We start from the raw sequence: 21019 nt of genomic DNA, 5'->3' as shown, positions 1-21019 counted from the left end.
GCGTTTAATACATATATATATATATATATGCCGCCAGTGCGTGTAACTACTATGTACGCCTTCGCCCTCACAATAATATTATAATGTACGATGTACTTTATTCGTGTACGCGAGTATGAGCGGTCGGTGCAGTAAAATATAATAATAAATAACAGTCTACACTTAAGGTCGATCATCTATTAAAATATTTATATAGGTACTTACCGAACAATATCATTTACTATTATTGTATTGCGAATACGGAGAGACGAACTATTTGAGCATGCCGAATATCTGTATGATCTCAAATGGAGAAATCATCGCCATTCCAATGTTATGTTATGTTACTCGTCATTACACACACCTGTAAACATTCAGAACTTAAGTATAATATTATATTATAATATCTACTCATATAATATGCCATACATGAAAACGATCCACAGTGAGTTCTCGTTGAAAACTATGAAATTCGTTCGGTCCGAACTTGATAATATTAAAATATTATAGTATATTTGAGGCACGCTAGTATTCTACTCAATATATTGCCTTGCTACACAGCCACATCCTGCGACAGTGATATATTATTGCTAACAGCTACTACCCCAAGTTTTGATCACCGTTTAAGTAACGGTGAATCGGGACAATGATGCGATATCATATAAATATTTACATACTATCTCGTATATAGTAAAATACATATATATATATATGTATAGTATATACAGATTGAAACGACGACACGCAGCTTTGGTCGAATAATGGACCACTGTGCAAGGTCGTATGGTATAAAATATACATATTAGGTATTACGCTTTTAACATATTATCGGTACTAGACAATGGTCAATGACCCATGTAAGTGCACGTTATATTATTGTGATGATAGGTACTATGCAGAGAAAATAATATTACATATAGTAATATATCCAGTGTCAATCTGGCAAGCCCGGCTATGCAGCGACTGCCGAGTCCTCTTAGATATTTTAAATATTATTGGGGCTAAATGGACTATATATAGTCAAATGGTAAAATGTTTAAATCATTTATAAGTTGTGAGTGGGACATTTCAAATTCTGTATGAACTAACGGTAACCTCTAGTTTATTCAAAAACACACATAAAACATTCAAATATGTTCTATACTCCCTTACCTATATCCTTTAACTACTTTTTTTAATAATAATTTTTATTTATTTATTATTATTTGCAATTCTTATCAATTGTATACATACAAATTGTAAAAATGTATTTATTTATTTATATAAACGGACGTGAGTCCGAAAATATAGGTAATAATAATTATAATAACAAATAACTTTAAAGAAATTAATTATTTTTTAATTGAAACTAAAATTATTTATATTAAAAGGAGGTTAATTTTTTTTTTAAGTCGATCCCCTTAAAATTTAGTAGATTAGGGGCTGAATTACGTCATTATGTCATTTATGTGTTAATAATATTGATATAATGATATATTTTATGTAAAAGATAATCATTTGTATTTTGGGCCATGACTCGTTCTGTTATAAAATAAATAATGTATATTATTGTACTGATAGGTGCCTTATAGTCCTGATAGGATAGCTTTGGACGTAAACGAATATTAATTTGTGCGGATGCGGGAGTGTTAAAATAAAAATTATACGTACTCAATATGGTATAATAGTATAATACAATAACAGTGTCCTGCATACACGGCGTTTAAATAACCAGCTATATAAGGACGCATGAACGGGGCCATTTCCTGGCGCATCATAATGATTTAGTTTTTACTCGCGGCACAGATATAACGCGCCGACAGGTTTCTAAGACGACACCGTTATGGTTTTTTTTTTTTTGTTCTAACGTAATTCGATATCGAATAACTTTAAAAATCTAATACGGCCACTTTGCCAGTAATATTTATTTGGTAGTTACCTATTACCTATATATCGGACAACGTTTAACTAATATGTTATAATTTAATTTGATTATATGCGCGTAGTATAACAACATATATTATAGCTATATTATAGTGTTCATATAATGCTGTTCAAAAAAAATATAAATCAAACAGTTTAGCTATGTTTAGACGTTTATGTTGTGATGAAAAAAACCTAATCTCGATAACATTCGATTACAGAGTGGCACGTATTATACGCGGTTCGTTGTATAAGTTTCGATTGAAAGTATACGAAAAAAAGGTTTGTTAATTAGTTCATATTATCCGCTTGTGTGCGTAACAACCGTAGTCGAACGTTGCAAGTATAATATTATAATTTAAAATATACACGTAGGTAGGTATATTATGCGAGAATCTTACACAATACCATCATATTCAATTCGCAATTAAGATTAAATAAAAATAATATCGTTAATTTTTTTTTTTTTTTTGACAGTAAAATCATATTGTATTCTATAAGCCTATAAGGCTATATAATAGAATAGGTTACCTATTACAGTGAAAGTGTATTTTTACTATACAATTTTTGATTAGCTCTCGTAGATTTAAATTAAAAACGATTTGAGAACTAGAATTATACCGTTCTATGACAGAATATATTATGTACAAACGTTTAATAGCATCTAATTAAAAGTTAAGACAATATTCTCGTACAGCGTTTTCATGTATTAGGTATATATTTTATTCGAGTCCGTCGGTGGTATATACTATAGTACTATACAGTAATATGATAAGTGTTTGTGTAATAAGGATGTTCAATTTAAAATGCTGTTCGGATATAATAGAAATACGCCGGTCGTACCCTACTACTCGTACCTACCTACCACCTACCGGCTACCCACAACTATTCTTCAATAAAAATTTAGCATCATTTAACGCAATCGTCCTGCTGTGCCGTATCACAAAATATGTCTTAAGGGTATGTATGTAATGTATGTTCAACTTATATGTAAAGGATACATATACCAAAACGAGTTAAACACAAATTGGTTAGTAAAATCTCGGAATTTTATCCGTTTTTTTTGCCTTCTGAAACGTAGGTGGATGCTCCCGCGGGCTGTTCTAAATGGCCGGAAATAATTTCTGAGCAACCGCCACCGCCATCGCCACCGTACACGACGGCGTAACACACTATAGGCCCTGGGGTGGTCATCTATCTACATTCCTATTTTTGAATTTCAAATTACATCGTCTATTATTCAGGTTTGCGTACACCTGTACATACAGTGCACCTCTAATATGCACGTCATAATATGTTTTATACTCGCGGTTATCCTATACAATAACAAAGATCGTACCAAACACCTGAATTAAATCAAAATGTGACTGCGTAATCCGAAGGTTATCACTTATTGAGTTTATATTCGGCAGGTAATCATTATTATTACGATAAAAAAACTGCAGCGTGTTGTAAATTGTAATATTTCTGTTGTAATAACGAAATCACGATGAGATAAATGATCAGAACCACACGACAATTCAAACAGCACGAAAGTGTACTATATATCTATATAGTATACGATTATATAGGTTTTCACTTTTATCGTTTCGGAGTTAATAACGAATTTAATGTTAATTATTATCCGTTGAAGTACTACCATTCATCATCGTGATAAAACACTTAAGACACTAATACGAATTTATTCACCGCTTGCTTGAGTATACGATGCAGTTTTAATGCATAGTCTATGTACCAATACAAATAATCGATTTCAAGTTCATTATAAAAATAATAAATAATATGTAAAACATATTTCAACGGAATGCGTACACAGATGCACTAGCCACTGATCGATCTTAAAAGTACAAATTACAGCGAATCAGGTGAAAGACCTCGTAATAAGAATAAAGAATCGTCGATAAAACAACGCTCCATATAATACATCGTACGCAATCGATACGTACAAAATCATTGGAATCGTAATTGAATATTAAATATGAATATTATGTAACATGTATACTATAATTATACAGTAAGCATATTATAAAGCCTATAATATAGAGTCATAATCGTCTATAAATGTTAGAGGTGCTCAAGCAGTCAAGCATAAAGTTGTTCTGCACTGGAAAACAAGCAAACATTATATTATTTATGTAAAAAATTAAAAAAAAAAACCTTTTATTGATATCTGATATTTATAAATTAATATTACTAAAAAAGTATTCTGAAGGTATTCAGTTAATAAAACAAAAATGATTATAATACAAAATTGGAAATAGTATAACGTACATGTTTATCAAAGAATAAGATCATTTAAATAATAAGGTCGATGTAAAATGATAAATCTAATCCATCTGTGTCAATACTACATTTTCAAAAGAGACAATTTAAAAAAATAACATTATTAGGTAATATTTAGCTATACATATCAAAATAACAAATGTTTGATTTTAAAATAATCACCTTGTTTATTATTGAATTGTTGGAGATAATATTATTCCAAAATGAGAAAAAAATATAGGATTTATTCAGATTTCTGTTCTAAAACGTATATTTATAATATATATGATATATATAAGTAATAGTATTGGTACTAGTTAGGTTAAGTACGCACTTTTGGGTTATTTTCTAGCAAAAAAAAAAAAATTATTATTTTGATCGTGCACATAAAGTAATTTATATTGTTGGCTTAAATTATAATAGTTTATGAAATTCACCTATAGTAATATTTATTATTTATTATATACAGTTATACTACAGTCATTAGATACTATACAACGATTACGGGTTTCTAAATGATATTTTATGAGATAGGTATTATTGAATAATAATTATGTCAATAATAAAATTATTATTATTTTCTTGATACATATATATTATAAAGATTAAGTTTTTGTGTTTAAAAGAAATAAAAACTTGATTATTGTTATATTTTCTTATTTTTTTTTCGTGTTTTCGTGTTATATTATAATTTATTTTTGACTAAACATATTACGTTATTATTATGTAACTAAAATAATTTACTGATGTTGGGTAATTCGGGAATAAATTGATGTTATAATTTTTTTTGTTTGAAGCGCAATCGATTTTTTCAACTATACATATGACATTATTATTATGTAACAAAGAAAAAAATGATATTGAGAAATTTAGGTATTTATGAACATAATTTATGTTATTGTTTTTTTTTTTTTTTTTATCAATATTTTTGACTACATTATGTTATTATTATTAATATGAGTATAAAATTGAATGTGTGATTACCTTAATTTTTATATAATCTTATTATTTGGACCAATATTAATTAGATATTTGCTCGAATATTTAACGATGCTTATTTATTGTTTATATAATTGTCGGAATTATGGAAATAAAATAATTTATATACTATATTATAATTTACAGTACTATAAACAGTTTAATCAATACATGTATAATAAAAAATATGAAATATACTAACTATTAACTATTATCTACATCATAGGAAAATTGTAAATTATCGACAACATGAAATATTCATTGTGCCCGATAATGTTGTTTTCTTAAGTATAAAATGCAAAAAAAAAGTAATCACGCAGTATTTCTTGAAGTTAAAAAGGTAAAAAGTAAACAATCGTGTCACTCCCATTCGTGAACTCCTTTTTGGGACCATTATATTATTATAATAAAATATTATCTTCATTACGTGATAATGCGATAAATAGATCTTATACCACCCGCTATATAGTACTATATAGTAATAGATATGACATTACAATCTTGCTAACTGTTATAGATTGGACATTTATATTATATTAGATTTCGACACCTCCATTGCCAATAAAAATATTATATAGTAAATCTACATGTATCGTTTCCCCGGTTAGGTTAGGTTACCGGTTCTCCATCAACAGAAACAGGAACTTATGTCGAATGCATCTGCCGGGAATCCCTCGCAATTTTCGAAGGTGGTGTAAAATTTAAATAAATATGATAAATGATAAATGTTAACGGCTAAACACAACAGTAGCGGCGACCACGATGACATTTTACAAGATAACTTGAGACATACAGGACTCGGAGCAGTCTAGTCCATACCAAAATATATGCTACACAGTATTTAATATAGTGTAATAATAATTAATTACAGTCTCGACTATTATTAAATCGTTGCTGCGAACAACGACCGTGGTACAGTGAAATAATATTCTAACGTAGGGGATTTTTTTTTTTTCATTTGCGAACAATATTTTATGTACTGCATGTCCATACATATTGTAATTATTTCTAAAAGAAGACGTGGTTCGAAAATAAAAAATAAATATTCCCTCAAAGGCACGTACATCATAAGTATTAAAATATATAATATTGTCTATTACGCGTATAGAGAAACCGAACACTGCACAAATATGAAAGTATCAAAATATATAGGTATTCAGCATGAGCATACATTAAAAAAGTAAGTAACAAAAGTAATTACATAAATTATTTATTAATTGTATAATTAGGTAATTATTTTATTTATTATCCGTAAGTATATACGTGTTACTTACCTAAAATACTGCAGCGGTGATCATCGTGAATAAACTTATACTGCAGTTATTAGATTGGAGAGACGATTTCTAGAAATATAAAGTAGGTATTAAAATAAATTTGTTCATTGTTTAATATTTCAAAAATGGAATATTGTGAAAAAAATTATGTTGAAAATTCTTTTATGAATTCTACTTTAATAATGTAATAAATTATATTTTTTCTGCAGTTATATAATGTCACGTTTGTTTAGCTTTTAAATTGTTATTAATATTATACCAGTCAAATTTTAAAAACATATTCCAAATCAATAAAATTCAATGGTCGATTGTAAAGATAGACATAATTTTATTGCAAATTGTAATGGAGAGATAAAAACGTATTCATATTTCTGACAAAAGTGTGTGAACATATTACTGACAACGAAATGCTTCCGAATTTCTAATGGCCAAAATATTATAATACCCCCAACGTATTTAGTTTTCATGTTTTTATCCATTAATTCGCAATACCTATAAAAAAAAAAAAACAGACGCTCTCGATATATAATAATATGCCTAATGCGTATATATGGTGTTATTAATTGTTATTTATTGAACAACAACGCCACACAAATCTTCGAATCGAAATATTAGGACAGAGAAGAAAAATAGGAATTAAGACCATCGCAAAAGATTTTTATTCATTTAAATTTATCGTTAACTGCGCGTCACGTAATATATAAACGACACGCCACGGCCCGCGGCCGTCAGTCGTCGACGACTTTTATAATAATATAATATTATTATTATTATTACCAACGACAACGGCGCCGCTTTGGCGCCTCATGCTTAGAAGCGCGGGAGTAAGTACGTTTATAAATATGATTATTATTATTAGTGTTGTATATGCGTGAGCATAGGAAGCAGTATAATAATAATATATTGTGTAATGTGTAAATGATGTACATCATGAGCGATGAGCGTACGTCACTCGTGTCAACGGTCGTACACCAGACCCTATAATATATGAGAATTTACCAATATTGTGCTTTAAAATGTTCTCTTCATAATATCATATCAATTGCATTCAAAATATTTAACTTCAATAGTCTAGTTATGATCAGGTAATTATCTGGGTTGATGAACCGATATCCATTAATTGTTTAAATCTAAAAAATATTAAAAATTTACTTATTTTACCAACTTTACTTGAAGAAAATTAAAATATACAATAATGAACTGTGTTGTTATAAATTAACAATAAAAATAAATTTAATATAGATAAGAATAATGAAAGTTTGATTTTATTTATTATAGCTGCAAGTCGGCTATTATAACATTTAAGTGTTTGATTATTTTTTTCTGAAACAAAAAATATTCTCTCGGAAAAAAATGTCAATATAATAACATTTATTAATTATCAATTATTTTAGTGCACAATATAGTTTGTATATACTAGTATACTTATGAATTATGATAATTCAATGTCGATGAAATTAGAGAGAAAAAAATGAATTATTTTTTAAAACCAAAATTAAAGCTAAAAGATTAGCATGACCGTAAAATATAATAGGAGCGCAATTGGTGAACCGATGTTAAAATATACATTTTGGCGCAACTGGTCTATGCCTGCCCTTATAGCCGTCCCGAATGAACAACATTTACATAATAATTTATACCTATCATAATATTATTATATTGTTTTTATCATTATACCTACGACGACGATATCGTAAACGGCGCACGTACGACGCCTGTAAGTATATTTACGTATATTTACGATTACGATGTACACGTAGGTATGAAATTATTTAATATACGCGGCTGGCGTTATAATCATCGGACTGTATTTGTGTGTTTGTGTGTGTGTGTAGGCGTCTATACGACACACTCACAAGTCGGCCACGCGTCATAAACAATGGATGGGCGCGACCGCCCACGCGTTTTCCACGTATATTGTCGCGTTGTTTTCGCGCGAGCTCGCGGTCACTACATTATAACAATATTACGACACAATGCAAGACGACTGCGTTGTCATGTACGTGCGCGACTGTACAGTGTATATAATATCATATATTATACAGAGTGATGTCCGCACTCGATTTTTTTTTTGTTTTGTACCCGTTTTTGCCGTTACGAGAATATTCGACCACCGAAAAATCTCCCCTCGCCGCACATCCCAACACTTATTATGCGATAATATTATATATTATGTTATAATGTCTACCACGAGGACCAGTTATAATATATATTATAATATAGATGATACTTGTTTTTGACAGGACGGCCTCATCCCCAAACCCCATAACTCAAAAAACTTTAATAATAGCACTTCAGTTGAGCAACGTACCCACTCGTATGTATACTCTAATATGGATATAAGAAAATACGTATATGACTATACCAATGTATGAATGTATGATAATATACAAAGAAATACATTGTATTCATTTTAAACAAACAATTTACCATGAAATGGGCATACGTTTTTGTAAATTTAACTACAATTCTTTTATTCGTAGGTTCATAGCCTTGTGATTCGCGTTATACATCTATATTTTTTCTACGAGTAAAAAGTATATAAAAATAATATAGTGTATCGTCCTTAGTTTAAAATAATAATTATATGCATATATTATAGAAAGAGAGGCCGAAACGTCAACCGTTCATTTGTAAAACACTAAATTGCGGTAGATTGTTTTTAAAAAACTGGTGTGTGGGATCGTTTTTCGGCGAAAACCAAGTTTTATATATCCTCATCATGCATAATGGATGAATTAAAAATCTAAATATATGTAACTTTATTCTCTGTGGAAAATATATAATGTGGAACAAACAGATGTTGATTAGGTCACGTGAATATTAATGAAATCCACTTAAAAACCATTCATTCAAAAGTATATAGATTTATGAACTTAATTCATTTAATACACTACGGACGATATCAGCTATAGTAAATCTGTCCAGAACACTTTTTTTTTATCTAAAATAGAGTATACTATAAACTATAAACTTTGGACCTTGTAGCTAAATATACTAAAAAAAAAACCACGAAACTAATTTACAATATATCATCAATAGAAGGTAGTCTAATCTATATACAATTAAGGGGTAGTTGTGGCAGTTGTGCCAAATGTGAGAGGATAGCAATTTCCGTAACGGTGTATATAAACATTATAAACTCGGTCAATCTACACATGGAGTCAATTTGAAAAAACTACATATCTTGTAACTTTTATATATTATTATTTCATATATTCGTATTACCATATTTTATTGATATTATAGTAAATAAAAATATATTTATGAATAAAAATTATGAATTTGAATAATAAAAAATGTATACATATGGTTAAAATCTAAACCTGTAACGTATTTATTTAATGCAACTTTATTTAAAATTTAAAAAGTTAGATTTATTACATTTGACTAAATTTAGCTTATAATTGTAATTTTTATGTATATTTTTTATCAGTTCTTAAATTACATTAATATTTGATTAAAACAAAATGCAATACGTACAAATACATAGTGTATATTATCATAATATATTAATATGAGACAAATTTAAAATTTTTAAGTGCATATTCTCTGTATATTTCACTAGATTTTTACAATAATTACATATAAATACTTTGCAATATTATTATAATTTATAATAAATAGTAAAAATAAACAATCATAAGAATGTATGCGCGGGATGCGTTTGATGGACGTTATAGCTAGGTCGCATCCAGCTGCTGTTGCAGCAGGTGATGGCGATGTAATAAAACAATAACTTCTATACTATATAACTGTGTGTACTATGAAGTATGGACCGCTGACCAGACGATATTATGATCAACAGCGGCGGTACCCGAGACGGGCGATACGTCACGCGCTTGCGCTGAGACAACGACGCGCGACGTCACGAGTCAACTATACAATAATGTAAAAAAAAAAAATAAATATATAATAATATTAAATTGTAGCTGTTTTACAGCGGACGTTTTTATTGTTATTGCTCGGTTATTAGAATTGAAATGTACGAACATTTTCATCTGTCGGCGGATCCAACGACGTCAAGAAGGTTATAACGACGAGATGTGTGTATTAAACCATTTAAACCCACAATAATAATATAATAAAATATAATAATGTTACTTGTAAATTATTATACTCGAGTATATTTTTTTTTATCGGAGAATGGGCACTAGGTGTTTAGATATTATAATATAGTTATCGGGTTAGGTACTTAGAATGACTTATAAATATTATAATTGTGCCGTTGATTAAAAATAAACCTATAACGATTAAATTGGTAATTATGTAGTTTATCTCCTATAACTTCCATATATTTCCAAAATTGTATTATAATATTATCACATTTATTATATTAAAGTATTTTTACTATTCAAAATCTATTTACTGTTAGTAATAAATAAAACAATATGCAAAAGTTTATTTTAAATACACCATGTATTTATATGTAAAAGATATAATATAGAATAATAAGTCTTATGGTTTACTATTATTTTCCTAAATCCAATGCGCACTTATTTTCACTAACAACTTGACCGCTTTTAATATGTTACTATAGTGTGCTAAATTTATAAATGAACATTTTTAATGATATGTTATTTTTATTTAAATCATTTTTTATTTATTTTTTACACTCGAGACGATTTTATGAATGACTGTCTTCTGTTCGAGTACAATATTACATGGTATTATTTAGCTCAGCAATTATTCTCAAACCACGAATAATATAATCAGAACTCGTGATAAAACATATAAATCATAAACAATTTTACCGAGACAATTTTAAATAGGAATTGTTTGATAAAAAAAAAAGTACTAGAATCTAAATGATTTGTATATAAATCTAATTAAAAAGTAGGTAGACAGACAAAAGGCTATTGTAGAAATTGTACACGTTAAAGAAAATTAATTTATTATTTATAATAAATGACTGCGCAGTCACATATAATTATTAAAATTTGGTCGTTATGTCTTTATTGAATAATTATTGACGCCAAGGACAATAATAATAATTATAATTATTTATTTATCAAAAAAAAAAAATATATATATATATATATATATGTATGTATGTACACGTGCGTAAAAAAACATGTAAGGATAGAGCGGGTAGTTGGTCTTCGTTAATTTTAGGTCGAAACCATTGTGGACAATGGTAATACATACATTTTATAAATGGAAATATAATAATAACCCCAGTAACGAGATTAAGACAGAACAAATGCGTTGTAACGGTACACGTCTTGAGTGCGCATGATGATGACAACCGACGAACTAAAGTATTCACTATACCGGACACTCAGGGGTTAATCGCTCATCCTTAAGACCAGAATGGCAGGAGAGTAAACGCGGGCGCTCGCGCATAAAATACGGTCCTAAGGTTAATTATGATTAGTTTTACGATTTTCCGTAAGTACATGTTAGATATATAGATATGTATTATAGGCTACAGGTAGTCATCGTCGTTTTCGTGGGGCGTATACGAATCGTGTAGTTCACATATATAATATGTATGGGATGGTATTTTTTTTATACATACGCTATATCGCCACGGAGACCCATAAAAACTTGACGAAAATCTAATAAATAAAAGACTACAAGCTAGAGTGTACAATGTACATAATATTATACTGCTGAAAACCAGGTGGTCGTGTATATATATGTATATAAGTAATGATATAGTTATAATAATGACGTGCTAGTACTTAGTAGTTGGTAGGTGTATTACTGCACATATATATAGAATAATATATTAAGGCTGGGAATTAACGAGTTAAAAATTAAAATTAAGCTAATTAAATCGTTGCTTATTTTTAGAATTAACTATAATAAATTAATTTTTCGATGTAAACAACTTGTTAACTTCAAGTAAATTCTATCAGAAGTATTAAAATGTAAGCTGAATTTTGATAAAATTAAATAATTTGTTTATAATTTAATTTGTTCAGTAAAAAAAAAAAAAATAGGTATCATGATAATTTTCAATACTTAGTAGTACATAAAAATCTAAATATTTACAATACAATAATTTTAATTTTACTTGAAGGGGTTGATGGGCCGTTACACCAACTTCCACCACCAAATTAACATCTTATTATACAATGCAATTTATTATAACTCTTATCTACGGGATCAGTATTATCCCGCATTATACGAATATTAGTTATCATAATATGATACAATAATATTATGATATTTGCTTAAATCACATCATATTTGTTTTCCAATTTAGAATTAGTCATTAGTATTTAGTAAAGCGTATTCTTTTATATATTATATAATATATATACATATGTCCATTGTACCTATACAATAATCGTTAATTCGCACAACATACGTATACATACTACATACAACCTAGTTAGGTACGAGTGATATTAAATAAATGTAGTAACGATTTTTGCTAAGTATATAAAAAATATTCTAAAGAATTAGAAAAATAAATCTTTATGTCATATCTAAAATCTGTATTCAATATATATATTAAAGATACCAATACGGGATATAGGTGTACTTGCCTATATATAAGTAATAATGGGTTTTTTAGGTTTTTTTTTTAATCATTTAACACATAATATAGAAGCGCACTTCATTTTATGTATAATAAAACAAATCACTATGTACTATATCAGGGGTCTCCAAACTTTTTTATTCAAGGGCCACAAAAAATATCATTCTCTCTTAGCGGGCCAAAAGTTTATACACATATATTATAACACATTAACACATACAAATTTTAATTTTTAAATGTTAGATATATCATCTCGTATATTTATTATCCTAGAGCGCCGCGGGCCGGTTAAAATTTGTTCGAGGGCCGTATCCGGCCCGCGGGCCGTAGTTTGGAGATCCCTGTACTATATAGCTACCTAACTATATCCACTTAGATGTTAGAACATATAAAGTCAATTTCAGAGGGGTGACAATCTACAACGTTACCTTCTAGTATAAGCGACCCTCAAACTTAAACTTAAATATATATATACGAATAGGTACTCACTTGATCATAATAGTTTTTCGTGTATTTGGTTTTCTATATGATTCGTAGTGTGTAGGTATAGGTTTAATGGTGTATTCTAGAAAAAAACGACAAAAATGTTTACAAATTTTCATTCGATAAATAAATTATAAGTTAAATAGTTAATGTATTCGAGTTGTCTAGATCGTAGGTATAACATACCAAAAAGGTACATTCAACAGTTCCTATTTTGTGTCGTTAGCTCAAATATTAACAATTTAAGCTATTATTTAAAGATCAGGAATATTTAAATTCTCGTGAGCTATTTACGGTATTTTAATTTTTATGAGTAAAAGTTAATACATTTATTATAAAAAATATATAAAACATTACAATTTAAAAATTATTAAATTTATAAAATAACTAGCTTAAAAATTAAAAAACCTCTCAGAAAACACAGATAATTCCTTATACTTCTATAAGCTTAATATTAGATCAATATTACACTCTATATTAAAAATTACCATAAACAATATTGGAACTGTTGAACACGAAAAAATGTGCTATGTTGTACGTTTGTAACTTTGTAAGATGGATGTGTGGCGTCCTAAGAACATTATACACAACTAACTAATTATAAATAATTAAAAAAATTACTGATCAGTTAATACTTCCCTCTATTCATCCCTTATAAAATCCACATATATGTACATGAGCTATGTGCGCGATCTTAGAAAAATACCGGAATAATATTTATTTTATCAATTGGATGGGTACGGGTAGTACAGTAATAGGTATGTTATTTTTTCACCAGGTGATTCTGCGGGTGAAAATCTCAAAAAATTTAAAATACATTCAACTTTTTTAAAATATAATTATTATGAGAGATGTATTTATTACATCCGGCCTGTAAAGCTTGCATCAAATACTTTCCCTATAGACATATGCTAATGCCTGCACAAACGCGTATGTCCGTATATCGTATACGATGTACACGTTATGCTATACTCGTGTCCTATAAACAGTAGGTATACATATAATATACGCTGTATAGTGTACGCACGGTTTGCGTTTCCCCTTTGAAACCAAACAAAGTAAAACAAATCATATTATGCACTTTGTATAGACTTACGCAAATACAAACATTCAAATGTTTGCGCATATTTTTTCAGCTATTTATTAATATATTATTATATTATGTCTATACTTCACACACGCAACATATTTTACGTATGTTTATATGCTATTTGAATAGAAACGTAATATAAATTATAAGCCAAATGAATATATACATGCATATATATATTTATTTATATAACACGACGTATATACGTGTATAAACGGTGAAAACAATAAATCCGTCTAACCCGTCTGTATGCGAATTTAAATTATAAAGATGTATTTTACTATATTTTGTACTTTATTAAAGTCACGATAGCGACACTAAATGATAAATTAAATGCCAAATGTTTGGAATTGTGTAAATATTTAGTAAAGTATGATAATCTTGTAAAGTTTAAAAAATTAATACAATTCTCTATAATCAACGGAATCCTTAATTATATTATACGCACTGTGCTTATACATATTCTTAGATCTGATACAAAGTAATATTATAATAATCATTAATAATCATTCATAATTTTGCAGATACGCGAAAACTATAATTCGCATCACAACCTTTATTAGTTGGTAAAATACGTATATATAAACAATCACGCGATGTTTTTTTTTTCAATTTTTTTATCGAAAAATCGTGAATGATGCTGAGGAAGAAGCGTGGAAACAGTGGTAGTGGCGGTTTATTGTCCGTGACGGTTTAGTGAACTCTTTTTATTATTAAAATGGGCTTGTACATGCTAGTGTATTTGTGCGAAGTCTCGCGCGCATCAACAAGTGAATAATGGCGGGTTCGCCACCGCTGTGGCCCGCGTCCAAAATGGCGAGTGTCATCAGGTGACGCGAATCGGTCGCCTCCACCTCCGTAAAACGTTATTAATTATATTATCGCCGTCGCGTATACACATAATATAATAATAATTATAATAGTGCTGTGACGACGACGACGACGATAATAATAATAATATGTTTCGTTGGACGAGGAACGCTGCATTATCTATAATAGTCCGGGCGGCGGAGGCGAACGAACGCACCTTTTTTAAACGGGTTATTATTTGTTTTTTTGTTTTTCCGCACACGCGTCACGCAGTCCACGCCGTGTCCACGAAACGTTAAAAATATATCATGTACATACAACTCATATACTATACGTTGTACGACTGCATTTATTCTAGCATAATAAATATATAGAACGGCACTCCGAATCGCGCATACAACAGCGGCCGTTTATTAAGACCACCGTCATCCAGACTACGTACACGACGGTCTTATTAAATCGCCTTTACACCATATATTATTTTATAATATAATATATTAAGTTATAACGTTTTCCGTGACGGTCGAATTATTAACGATATTTTTATAGTCTCCCTGCAGTCTCCCGCACCGAGGTTGAGTTTGTGACATAATAATATATTATAATGACATTATTATCTTCATTTTAAATTATGTATGCGCTATAGTATTTTATATTATTATATTATAGCTATATACCTATTTAATATGTTTTGATTATTATATTCACGCAGCATAGATGTTTTCAGAAGTAGGTATTTTGAAAATCTGCGACTAAGAGTATAAATATATATTTTTCGAAGAGAGGTAGTTATTTATTTTAAAACATAAAAATTGCCCATGCACAATATAATTTAAAAATTAGTTTTAAATTAATTTAATACGTTCAATGTGAGAGGCAAATTTCTAGTGGTCTATTACCAGACCCACTAACTCCAACTCTTAACTCTGCAGACTCTAACTGCAGGCAAAATATTAAATAATCTTAAATTCACCATGGTAACTATTAACTATGAATGACACGGATTTATTTATTGCAATATCACATATAAAATGTGATTGATATTAAACTATGAATGTATGAAATTCGTAGGTTTGGCCATAGCTAGAATTACTAGACACATATAAACATGCCTATGGAGATTATAGGATGTATAATATACTAATTTAGTGGCGTAGTGGCATCAATAAAAATCTGGTCGAGAAAACATTATTAATTATTATTTAAGGCGTAGGAACTTGTAATTATTTAATGGTTGAATTATTATTGTTGTATTATAGATTAGTATCGATATGTCGTTAGTTATATGATTTTTCTATAAAAACTCATCTTTTTGGTTGCAAATATTCGATTCAGTCACTTAACCCCTTCAGTCTTGATCGCACAAGTTATGTTTATATAAGATATAACCCTTTAAACTAAGGTTACTATGAAAGTGTTGAGTTTATTTTCGTATATCAGTTAGTAAAATAGAAAAAAATAAAACAATAATTGATTAAATCAAACGAAGAAAACATAAAAATCTAGAAGCATTCATTAAAGTGAGCTCCAAATAACCGGTTATTCGATAATAATAATAAAACGTTTTTATTACTTAGTAAAAAAATATTATGTTTTATAAAAGGTTTATATAAAAAAAGTCAATTTGTTATTTAGTAACTTTTATAGAAAATATTCATCGTAAAAATCAACAATGTTATAAGTAATCAATCAACTCCATAGGAATTATGCGTCCGCTTGTACAATTTTGTGATCATTCGTCTGTTCATTCATTTACAGTCACTTCACACACACAGTGGTCATTTTAAACATTGCAATATTTTATAATTCCGTAAGAAAAATAAATAAATAATAATAATTAATGATGTAAATAAAACATGCGTAGGGCTATTTCAAATATTTTAAAACCATACAGAACTCGTTTCTGCGCTAAATAATAATATTATATTAAATATATTCCCAAATGTTCACACTGATAATCGGAGTTTATAGTAAATTATACAATATTTTGCTAGATTTATTTCCATATTTTGAATAAATATCATTAAATGATTTATAATTAAATAAATTACCCATAATACAAATACACAGTATATTTCAAGCTGGATCAAAGCATTTTTATAATTTGTATTTGCTTCTCTTGAATTTCAGACGAAATAAAAAATAAAATAATATAATGAGATGGAATTTAAAAGTCAAGTCGTAATACGTGGGTTTCCAACAATACAAGAATAAAGTTATACTAAAGTCGATCTTGTAAACCTTAAAACATACTAGAACAGTGAATCTTATCCTAAAAAGTTACAACTTATCCAAGTAATAATAAATTAACGAAGAGTTACTCAATATGGCAGAATAATTTATAATTTATATAAAATATACTAATATTATAAAGGTTTGAATAATGAATAGTTTGTATTTTTGAACGTGTTAATCTCAGAAATTATGTACTGAATTAATTTCAATAAAAATTATACCAATAGATTCTACGAAACTATTGGAAGATATTTATAGGTTGCTATAGGATGGTTCACATATGAATGAATTTTCTTTCGGGCAACGAAAATAAATCATATGTTTTTTTTTTTTGTTATAGTTAGGGTCACCATTCCTTAAAAACAAAAAAAAATTGTCATAACTATAGTTAAATTGTTACCATGCGTTTCTAGTGTCTATGATATTATTATTAAATAAAATAAAATAATATTTAATTTATTACTCAAATGTACAACAAGAGCCAATTTCCTTATACTTTTGTAGTTTATTGACTCAAAAACCACTCGACGGATTTTAACAAAAGTTTTAGAGATTATTTCTTATAATTTTCAGGAGATACGTTTAAACTACGTTCCAAAATATACAAAATACTATATCCAATTCGTTACGGGCGGATTGCCCATTTCAGTTGAAATTAGTTCACTAAGCGAGGTTTACCGATGACGATTCACCTATGAACTGAGGTACACTAAAACCGAAATATACCGATATAGCGCAACATTTTATATTTTTGTACATTTTTTTTCTCGGATATTTTCAGAGTATTATACGAATATATTGTACACATTATATAATATATTTAGTTTATTTGTCAAGAACCGTGCACGATAATAATATAATAATATGCGGGATAGTGTCATATAAAAAAGACTTCAACAAACTTGTAAATACATATTAAACAACAAGCGCCAACCGTGGTCTGATATACATATGCATATTATATTGAAAATAAAATTCAAGTTTTTTAGGAAATTAATTTCAAAACGCATCTTTAATGATAAACTAATACAAAATTATTATAATTGTTTATTATTACCGTGTTGTAGAAGATACAGTAAACGATAAAATATTTCAAAAATCGAACGTTTATTAAATGTCGGGCATTGAAAATTTGGGTGAACGTTTTACTGATAATGTATATTGGTGTACATGTACAACCATGTACATGCAGGAATATTGTATTTTATAAGATAGTACCTATTACAAGAGTTGTCAATTGTTCTCGTCAAACTCATTTGCCGGACAAAACAGACAACAAGTATAATATGGTACATTATATTATGGGAAGGTAGTTACTTATTCTACTACATTTTTGCACGGTTTAATTTTGGTAAAGGATTGTCGCTTATTATTAATTACTATTTAAGTTTCATAGCCGTTTTGAGAGTTTTCAGACTTAATAAAACACATTGTGAACGGGTGTGTGTGTGTGTATACTGTATATGTATGTGCATTTGAGCGACGCAAGTAATGACAAATAATTCTGAACTGTATTTCACCAAAGGTATATATTATTATAATAAATGCAAGCTGCAGTTAGCGACGACGTTTATAATATATACGTATTATGTAATGAACACGCCTCCGCCGGTTGCGTGCATAAGTTTTCGCGCGAGCCGCCGCCGCTTTGGCGATTTATCGCCAGGCATTATTGTGGAATAACCGTCTTGGACGCCGGTCAAATGTCGTTAGTCAAAACGTTGAGTGATATTCCCGCCGCCACCACTACCCAAAACTTTTGATCTATGAATGCATAGAGCGTGACCGTCGCGTGGGTGGACGCTATATTTGTATACGATAATATACACGTTATCGTATGCCGAGCCGAGGCGCGTGCATATCATAATAATAATAATAATTATTATTATTATTATTATATAGCACATCGTCAACAAATTGGAGATCCCTAAAATATAATAATACTTCAGATCTAAACAATTGAAGTTCTATGCACAACGGTATTAGAAATTAGAATATATGCTATTTTTTGCGCATAGAAATTGTATTATATCGTCATCAATTATAAATTAGGTAATAAATTATAATATACGAATTAACTTTTATATGATATAATTATATATAAAGATGTTTTAATAGTAAAACTATATTATTATGATAAAAGTAATTCAAATAGCGTACAAATTAGACACATACTTCGTACAGTGCGCTTATATATTGCTAATTGGCTTATTCACAATAACGGATAGTGATTTTTGACAAATTAATTGAACGTTCGTCTAAGATTAAAGTCATGCGATTTTAGATAGTCTAAACATTAACAATTTTTCTCAAAATGGGAGTGATGGTGGTAACATGTCCATACAAATCGTAAATATTTATCGTTTAAATGAGTGATTTTATCCAAATAATTTGAACTTAAAATATTTATAAAAAAACAGTTGCCTTTATGCAACTTACTACTTAGATATAAAAAGTTTATAAAAGTTTCTTACTGCAAAACAGTTTGTCTATTTTACGATAAATTCTAACTTAAAATGAATATGAACAATAATCGTATATTTTTAATATTTTTATACAGATATAAGATCGACTTATAAGGAAACTTGAATTCAATTTTCATGAATTTTTACATTTTTACATTATGTTTGTAAATAATTGATCAAAAAGAGATAAAAATCTCAAGTATCTAGGTACTGCTATTTTTTTTAAATACAATAAAATATCAAAACCTATTGAGAATGTTTAAAATATTATTTATCAAATTTGAACAAAATTACGCATTTTAACGATAAATAACGATAGGTATAAAATAATTTATAATAATTCAGAAACATTCATATACATGTAGGTATATTGTATATTATAAATTTTACTATATTTACGCAATGAAATTTTCAAATTTATGTGATAAATTTTAAGATATTATTTATTTATAGTTTGAACCAATTTACACTGTTTTACGGTATTCACAGTATTATAAATTATAAATTTAAAAGTTATTAACAATACCTACTTAATATAATTTGGTACAATATTTATATACTAGTAGAGTTATTAAACTACTAATATTATATATTATAATATATGCAAATATGTAATGTTTTTGGTAAAAATTAAATCAACCTACTGTAGTATAAGCAATAAAATAAATGACTTTAATATCTATAATATGGCTTTTTTATATTAACAAAAAACATAATAATATAAAATATATTTAATAATGTAAGCTGCCAGATCATCTCTGCTTAAAATAGTTTTTCGTATTTAATAATACATAATTTAATTCAAATTTAACATACCCATCGGCCATTACAGTGATCCACTTGACATAATGACATCTAATGTAGGTACAGCAGAATCATATCCACTTGTCTACTTCTTTATTGCTTAAATGTTTGATTTTTTTGATTTAAAGTTTTTAAAGTTAACATTCTGTTATGAAAAAGCATATAAAGCATAATATTAAATTTTCCCAACTATACGTACATTTAGTGTTAATTGATTTATTTTTATTGTATATAATATATAAAT

The 21019-nt window shown here is 28.3% G+C and overlaps 1 long non-coding RNA gene across 1 annotated transcript in view; it reads right to left on the bottom strand.

Moving 5' to 3' along the window:
- LOC114128683 (uncharacterized) overlaps positions 1-21019 on the bottom strand; it is a 101837-nt gene that overhangs the window by 45132 nt on the left and 35686 nt on the right. Inside the window, exons 3-5 of the long non-coding RNA XR_007604431.1 lie at positions 13378-13453; positions 6396-6464; positions 205-343 (exon numbers count right to left, since the gene is read on the bottom strand). This is a non-coding gene — a long non-coding RNA (uncharacterized LOC114128683). The remainder of the gene's footprint in view (positions 1-204; positions 344-6395; positions 6465-13377; positions 13454-21019) is intronic.

The sequence above is a fragment of the Aphis gossypii genome, chromosome 2, assembly GCF_020184175.1.
Source record: "Aphis gossypii isolate Hap1 chromosome 2, ASM2018417v2, whole genome shotgun sequence".
Classification (NCBI taxonomy): domain Eukaryota; kingdom Metazoa; phylum Arthropoda; class Insecta; order Hemiptera; family Aphididae; genus Aphis; species Aphis gossypii.
This window is presented reverse-complemented; position numbering and strand designations above follow the sequence as displayed.